The sequence below is a fragment of the Chiloscyllium plagiosum genome, chromosome 8 (assembly GCF_004010195.1).
Source record: "Chiloscyllium plagiosum isolate BGI_BamShark_2017 chromosome 8, ASM401019v2, whole genome shotgun sequence".
In the NCBI taxonomy this organism is placed as follows: domain Eukaryota; kingdom Metazoa; phylum Chordata; class Chondrichthyes; order Orectolobiformes; family Hemiscylliidae; genus Chiloscyllium; species Chiloscyllium plagiosum.
This window is the reverse complement of record NC_057717.1, coordinates 106,672,863-106,678,796: the sequence shown is the minus strand read 5'-3', so window position 1 is coordinate 106,678,796 and position 5,934 is coordinate 106,672,863. Positions and strand designations below refer to the sequence as shown.

The following is a 5,934-nucleotide window of genomic DNA, read 5'->3' as shown; positions in this document are numbered from 1 at the left end:
GTTCTCCCTGTATTCCATGAGATCTAACCTTGCTAAACAATCTCCCATGGGGAACCTTGTCAAACGCTTTACTGAAGTCCATAAAGATCACATCTACTGCTCTGCCCTCATCAATTTTCTTTGTTACTTCTTCAAAAAACTCAATCAAGTTTGTGAGACATGATTTCCCACGCACAAAGCCATGTTGACTATCCCTAATCAATCCTTGCCTTTCCAAATACATGTACATCCTGTCCCTCAGGATTCCCTCCAACAACTTGCCCACCACCAAGGTCAGTTCCAAAGGATGAGAAGAAATCTTATTAAATGGTAGAAAGTTCGGACAGGAGTGAGAAGACTAGATGCAGGGAAAATGTTTGGAAATGTGTTGCTGGAAAAGCGCAGCAGGTCAGGCAGCATCCAAGGAACAGGAGAATCGACGTTTCGGGCATAAGCCCTTCTTCAGGAAGAAGGGCTTATGCCCGAAACGTCGATTCTCCTGTTCCCTGGATGCTGCCTGACCTGCTGCGTTTTTCCAGCAACACATTTCCAGCTCTGATCTCCAGCATCTGCAGACCTCACTTTCTCCACAGAGAAAATGTTTCCCTTGGCTTGGGAAGGCCCAGAAGAAAAGATCATGGCCTTAGGATATGGTAGGCCAATTTGAACTCAGAGGTGGACAGATTTCTTCATGAAGGGTGGTGAACCTATGAAATTCTCTATCACACAAGACAGTGAAGGCCACACCTGTGAATATATTTAAGAAAGATGAGAAAGGTTTCAAAAAGCTAAAGTTGATGAGAAGTATGGTGAGAGAGCAGGAATACGGTGTCAAAATATAGGATCAGCCATGATGATGCTGAATGGCAGAGCAGGCTCAAACCTCCGAAAACACGTTCCTACTTTATCTCTTTCTAATCATTGAGGGGTGTGGAGTATTTCAGAGTGTTACAGTGAAGAGAGTAGAATATATGTTACTGTGATTGGTGTTGGGCTTATTAGTGCTATAGTGAGGGGCGTTATTGCATTAGTGTTACAGTGAAAGATATGAGGTCTATCAGAGTGTAACAGTGAGGGGTGTGGGTTAGATCAGAGTGTTACAGTGAGGAGTGCTGAATGTATCAGACTGTTACAGTGAGGGGTATAAGTTAGATCAGTACTACAGTGAGGGGTGTAGGGTATATCCAAGTGTTAGACTGGGGGCTGTTGAATGTATCAGACTGTTACAGGGCATGGGGTATATCAGTGTTACAATGAGTGGTATGTTAAATCAGGGTACAGACTGTAATATTAGGTGCTATACAGTGTTTTGTAACCCCTGTCTTAGTGTGAGATATCAAACTGAAATTTGAATGAAATCTCTCAGATTGACAGGGTGTCCATGAAGGATTGGCAGATATGCATTGTATTGTGATTGCTGTCTCAGATGCCAGCAGTAACCTCATATAGTACCAGGCAGACAGATTACACTGTAAACACACAGCCCCTCTATCACTGATAGTCCAGTGCCAGTATTGAGCTGTGTCACACTGTAAGAGCAAGAATTACTTGGAACATTCACGTGTGAGATGTTTAATAGTTACCAGACTCTTAGCCCCAGTCATCATGGTAAGTTTGAATTGTTTCCAGGAAGGTAGTTTGTGACCAGGCAGATGGACGATTGTCATGGTGAGTGGTACACCTCCTCCAACAGACATGGCTTTCAATTGGTCTGTGCCAGTCAGCATGTTCCACTAGAGGCTCCCCATCCTTACCTCATCACATCCTATCAGCTTACCCATCTATTCCTTTCTCTCTCATCTGCTGATCCAGTTTCTCCTTAAAACTGTCTCTGTTGTTCATTTCAAGCCTTCCCTATCAGAGCAAGTTTCACATTTTATAGAATTATAGATTCCCTACAGTATGGAAACAGGCCATTCAGCCCAACAAGTCCACAATGACCCTCTGAAGGGTAACCCACCCGGACCCATTTACCCCTGACTATATATTTTTTGGGGGATGGGGAGGGATGGAGACCATCTTACGAGGAGAGTTCTAACAGCATGAACACCAACCCTTTGGTTCAACCAGTCCATGTTGACCATAATCTCAAACCAAACTAGTCCCACCTGCCTGTGCTTGGCCCATATCCCTCCAAATACTTCTTATTCATGTACTATTCAAAATACATTTTAAAATATTGTAACTGTACCTGCATCCACAACTTCCTCTGGCAGTTCACTCCACACATGAACCATTAAGTGTCAAGAAAAGCCCCTCATATTTTTAAAATCTTTCTCCTCTCACCTCAAAATATGCCCTCTAGTCCCGTAATTCCCCCATCTTGGCATTCACCTTATAAAATCATGAGGGCTGTAGATAAACTGCTATAAAAGTCAGCCCTCAAACTCTAAAAAAAGTCCCAGTCTATCCAGCCTCTTCTTCTAACTCAACCCCTCCATTCCTGACAAGAGATTTGCCATTTGGTAAATTTCTTCTGAACCGTCTCCAGCTTCATATTGTTCTTCCTATAACAGGGTGACCAGAACTAGATACAGTAATCCAGAAGAGGCCTCACCAACATCTTTAGAACCTCAACATTGCACCAATCTCAGGGGAAAGAGATTTCTCCTAAGTGAATCATAGAATCCCTACAGTGTAGAAACAGGTCATTTGGCCTAATGAGACCACACTGAGCAGCATTCCACCCAGACTCATCTCCCTACCCTGTACCCCTGAATTTTCAATGGCTAAACCACCTAGCCTGCACATTCCTGAATACTATGGCAATTTAGCATGGCCAATCTGTCTAACTTGCATATCCTTGGTCATCTCTATGTGTATGTTATCAAACATTCTTAGATTGGACCTTAGCCTTTTTAAAAAATCTGCTGGAAGGCTAGTGACATTAATGAACAAGATGACCAAATGAACACAGCATCTTAACGAAAAAGAAAGAACTGCTGATGTTGTAAATCTGAAACAGAAACAGAAGTAGCTGGAGAAACTCGGCAGCTCTGGCAAAATCAGTGCAGCGAAAGCAGAGTTAACATTTCAAATCCAGTGACCATCAGTTCTGAAGAAGCAGATGATGCCAGACCTACTGAGTTTCTCCAGCTATTTCTGTTCTTGAGCACAGCACTTTGCTTAATAGTGACACCTCTGCACGAGAGCAGCTTGCTGACTCCTTCTTGGTTGACACAGTATTTAAAAAATCCTGATTAAAGGCTTTTGCCCAAAACGTTGATTTTCCTGCTCCTCGTATACTGCCTGACCAGCTGTGTTTTTCCAGCACCACTCTAATCTTTACTCTGATCTCCAGCATCTGCAGTCCTCACTTTCGCCATAAAAAAAATCTACCTTGGGTAAGATCCCGAGGGGTGTTCACATCATTGGAACACGATCTCCAAAGTTAGTAGGTTAGGAAGGAGCAAGGCTCACATTCTGAAGCTGGATCAGACCAGATCCGGTTCAGATATCAGAAGAAGGTTCTTTCTCCAGGCTACAATGGCCTGTGGAACAGGCCGTCATTTAGTGCAGTGAATGCTGAATTCCTTCAGTCAAGAGTTGCATCAGAAAGGTCAGATGAAGTGATTTGAAGTACTGTGTGGAGGTTGAATGATGGTGGGAATGTGGAAAGACTTGTAGCACTCTTTCAGAATCTGACAAGTTTGTTACTGTATGATATTATCTCCTGACCAAGCCATCTCAGAAAATGCTTCCTCCTCACCAGTATAATGTGCACACAACTGACTCCAGTGTTTAGATTAACAAACTTTTCCCCCCTCCCCATTCCATTTGTTGCTGAAGATCTTATATCCAATGCAGACTGTTCTACGAGGAGGGAGCAGTGCTGATGTTGTCTCGTTCAGTTTTTTCCAGACTATGTCTAAGATGATTTCTGGTGCTGAGCTTCATCAGCTAATACTCCCACAACACACTGGCTTCAAAATCCCTGCCTGGTTTTCTTATTCAAATACAGCCCACTCCCTCTGCCAGTAATTGCAGTCTCTGACCAACCCCCTCCTCCCAGTTCCCTGTGTGCCGCCCCCTGGGCCAAAATCCTCAGGAACTAATGCTGCCTCCTTCCCATTCTTCATCCACAACTCTCATCAACTCCTGACCTGGCCATCTCTCTGACCTGGCCCAAAGCTCCTCAGTCACTCTGTGTAGCAACGAACATTCTCAACAGCTTGCATTCATATAGCACATTTTCTGTAATAAAACATTCTGTAGTGCCTCACTGGAGATTTACCAACAAACGTTAGTTAGGACGGACCCCCCCCCCCCCCCCACGGAGAAGGGTAACCAGGAGATCTGATTGAAGGAGGGGATCTGTGAGGGTGCAGAATTGGATCTTCTGCCTAGACTCGATCTTTTCGTCAGGTCTGACCTTTCCAACGGCCTCCTTGTCTCAGTCTCAGTCTCAACGTCAGCTCGCTGTGCCTTTTCCGTATCCCCAGCCAGCCTCTCCCCATCTGCCAGTCGGAGTGAGACTTTCCCTGTCTAGCTCTATCCAAACTAACGGCCAGCAACTCCAAGCTCAACTCGTTGGTGAGAGACTTAAACTAAAAAAATCAAAACACGCTCCATTCCAGATCAGCCTGAATTTGAATAAAACAGGGTGGGGTGAAAACCAGTTCGCTCAATGTTACAAAGCTGTTAAATCAGTCCCAGATTTCTGAAACAGTCTGGCATTAACCTGGCTTCCTAACAAAGTAACCGCGGGATCGCCTCGAGTTTCCAGTCACTCACAGCCCGTTTCCCAAACACAGAGAGACACCAAGTAGCGGAGAAGGAGCAGCAATTCCTTACCGTGTTAATAATCCCGACCTCTCAGACTGTGTTCAGATTCAGATCGAGATCCTCAGTGCGGCCAAACCTTCACCGCCCACTCCCTTCCCCAGCCCCTCTGCTTTGTGTCCGCTTCACTTATGCTTTCCTTCAGACAGGAGGGGACGTGGCTCATTGAGTCTCCCTCCCTCTCTGCACGTCTGTCTGTGTCTCCCTGCTGCAGCACATGTGTTTCTCCCTCTCTCTCTCTCCGTCTCTGTCTGTCTGTCTGTCTATGTGTCCCTCTGTCTCTGTGTGTGTCTCTCTATCTGTTTCAGTGTGTGTGTGTGTGTCCCTCTCTGTCTCTGTATGTGTGTGTGTCTCTCTGTCTGTTTCAATGTATATCCCACTGTCTCTGCCTGGGTCCTTGTCTCTATTTCAGTCCCCCCGAGTGTGTGTGTGTGTGTGTATCTCTGCCTGGGTCCCAGTCTCTATTTCAGTCTATGTGTCCCTCTGTCTCTGTGTGTGTCTCTATCCATTTCAGTGTGTGTATGTCCCTCTCTGTCTCTGTATGTGTGTGTACCTTTCTCTGTCTGTTTCAGTGTATGTCCCTCTGTCTCTGCCTGGGTCCCCGTCTCTATTTCAGTTCCTCTGTGTGTGTTTGTGTGTGTGTGTATCTCTGTCTCTGCCTGGGTCCCTGTCTCTATTTCAGTCTATGTGTCCTCTCTCTTTGTGCCGAGCTGAGGGCTGTGTCAGTGCTGTTTCATATGAACAGTACATCGGGGAAAGTCCACAATATTCCTCAGAGTCTGCTTTGGATATCTTCAACGGCTCGCTGTCAGACATCAAATACCACATTTCCTTTTGTAATAACACGGCCATTAAAACTGTCCTGGTAATACCCAGCCCCACTGTCTCACACCCACAGGCTCTCCCTCTCCCCTCCTCTTTCCCTTTTCACCCCTCAACTCTCCTTCTTAGAACCTTCTCCCCAATCCTCCTCTTCATTTCATCTCCCCACACGGCCATTAAAACTGTCCTGGTAATACCCAGCCCCACTGTCTCACACCCACAGGCTCTCCCTCTCCCCTCCTCTTTCCCTTTTCACCCCTCAACTCTCCTTCTTAGAACCTTCTCCCCAATCCTCCTCTTCATTTCATCTCCCCCTCCCATCTGCTCACTACAATCCCCTCTCCACTTTCC

General features: G+C 45.7%; 1 protein-coding gene across 4 annotated transcripts in view; it reads right to left on the bottom strand.

Annotated features, from left to right (window-relative positions):
* LOC122552319 (sphingosine 1-phosphate receptor 2-like) overlaps positions 1-5,934 on the bottom strand; it is a 98,716-nt gene that overhangs the window by 40,531 nt on the left and 52,251 nt on the right. Inside the window, exon 1 of one of the 4 annotated variants that reach the window (XM_043695058.1) lies at positions 4,774-5,058. The exons of the other annotated variants lie outside the window; for them this stretch is intronic. The gene's annotated coding sequence lies outside the window, so the exon portion shown is untranslated. Of the gene's footprint in view, positions 1-4,773; positions 5,059-5,934 lie in introns of those variants that run through there. 4 annotated transcript variants of the gene reach the window in all.